The sequence below is a fragment of the Schistocerca americana genome, chromosome 10 (genome assembly GCF_021461395.2).
Source record: "Schistocerca americana isolate TAMUIC-IGC-003095 chromosome 10, iqSchAmer2.1, whole genome shotgun sequence".
NCBI classification, from domain to species: domain Eukaryota; kingdom Metazoa; phylum Arthropoda; class Insecta; order Orthoptera; family Acrididae; genus Schistocerca; species Schistocerca americana.
In genome coordinates, this window is record NC_060128.1 from 83069935 (window position 1) to 83071629 (window position 1695).

Genomic DNA, 1695 nt, shown 5'->3' on the forward strand with positions numbered 1-1695 from the left:
GCCGTACAAGTCCTCGAGAGTGCGTGGCGAGGAGCGTGGCTCTCCCACTTGTCGAACTGGTCGCGTTCTCTGCGCAGTTGGGCTGTGCGGAAAAACACATCGCGATCCGCAAACTGCCGCCAACACTCTTGACATAGCTACAGGTTCGAGGGAGGTGAGAGAGGGTTTGGCCGCCTGTCGAACTCGCTTTCGTGATGTACACGTCTGCATCTGAAACTTCAATGCAGATTAAAACTCTGCCGGACCGAGACTCGAACTCGGGGCCTTTGCCTTTCGCGGGCAAGTGCTCTACCAACTGAGCTACCCAAGCACGACTCACGCCCCGTCCTCACAGCTTTACTTCTGCCAGTACCTCGTCTCCTACCTTCCAAACTTCACAGAAGCTCTCCTGCGAACCTTGCAGAACTAGCACTCCTGGAAGAAAGGATATTGCGGAGACATGGCTCAGCCACAGCCTAGGGGATGTTTCCAGAATGAGATTTTCACCCTGCCATGTCTCCGCCATAAACTTTCTTCCAGGAGTGCTAGTTCTGCAAGGTTCGCAGGAGTGTTTCTGTAAAGTTTGGAAGGTAGGAGACGAGGTATTGGCGCAAGTAAAGCTGTGAGGAAGGGGCGTGAGTCGTGCTTGGGTAGCTCACTTGGTAGAGCACTTGCCCGCGAAAGGCAAAGGTCCAGAGTTCGAGTCTCGGTCCGGCACACAGTTTTAATCTGCCAGGAAGTTTCATTTCAGCGCACACTCCGCTATAGAGTGAAAATCTCATTCTCGACGTCTGCATCTGTTCAAACGTCAGAACAAAAAAAATGGTTCAAATGGCTCTGAGCACTATGGGACTCAACTGCTGAGGTCATTAGTCCCCTAGAACTTAGAACTAGTTAAACCTAACTAACCTAAGGACATCACAAACATCCATGCCCGAGGCAGGATTCGAACCTGCGACCGTAGCGGTCTTGCGGTTCCAGACTGCAGCGCCTTTAACCGCACGGCCACTTCGGCCGGCAAACGTCAGAACACCGTACAGTCTATAGAGGAGAGTACCTCGTACATACAGTATCAGATCACACGGATCCGGGAACCTATTAAGGTAAGCTCGGGTGAATCTGAACACTAACTGAACGGGCGCCATTTCAGAATACAGGGTGTTTGAAAAAGAACTCCCTACATCTACATCTACATCCATACTCCGCAAGACACCTGACGGTGTGTGGCGGAGGGTACCTTGAGTACCTCTGTCGGTTCTGCCTTCCATTACAGTCTCGTATTGTACGTGGAAATAAAGTTTGTCGGTATGTCTCTGTGTGGGCTCTAATCTGTCTGATTTTATCCTCATGGTCTCTTCGCGAGATATACGTAGGAGGGAACAATATACTGCTTGCCTCCTCGGTGAAGGTATGTTCTCTAAACTTCAACAAAAGCCCGTACCGAGCTACTGAGCGTCTCTCCTGCAGAGTCTTCCACTGGAGTTTATCTATCATCTCCGTAACGCCTTCGCGATTACTAAATGATCCTGTAACGAAGCGCGCTACTCTCCGTTGGATCTTCTCGATCTCTTCTACAGACACTGTCTGGTACGGATCCCACACTGGTGAGCAATATTCAAGCAGTGGGCGAACAAGTGTACTGTAACCTACTTCCTTCTTTTTTGGGACAGCATTTCCTTAGGATTCTTCCAATGAATCTCAGTCTGACATCTGCTT

General features: G+C 50.2%; 1 non-coding gene across 1 annotated transcript; it reads right to left on the minus strand.

Annotated features, from left to right (window-relative positions):
* Nucleotides 1-236: 236 nt before the first annotated feature.
* On the minus strand, nucleotides 237-311 carry Trnas-cga. The gene has a single exon. It is a non-coding gene; the product is annotated as a tRNA-Ser (tRNA).
* Nucleotides 312-1695: the final 1384 nt, after the last annotated feature.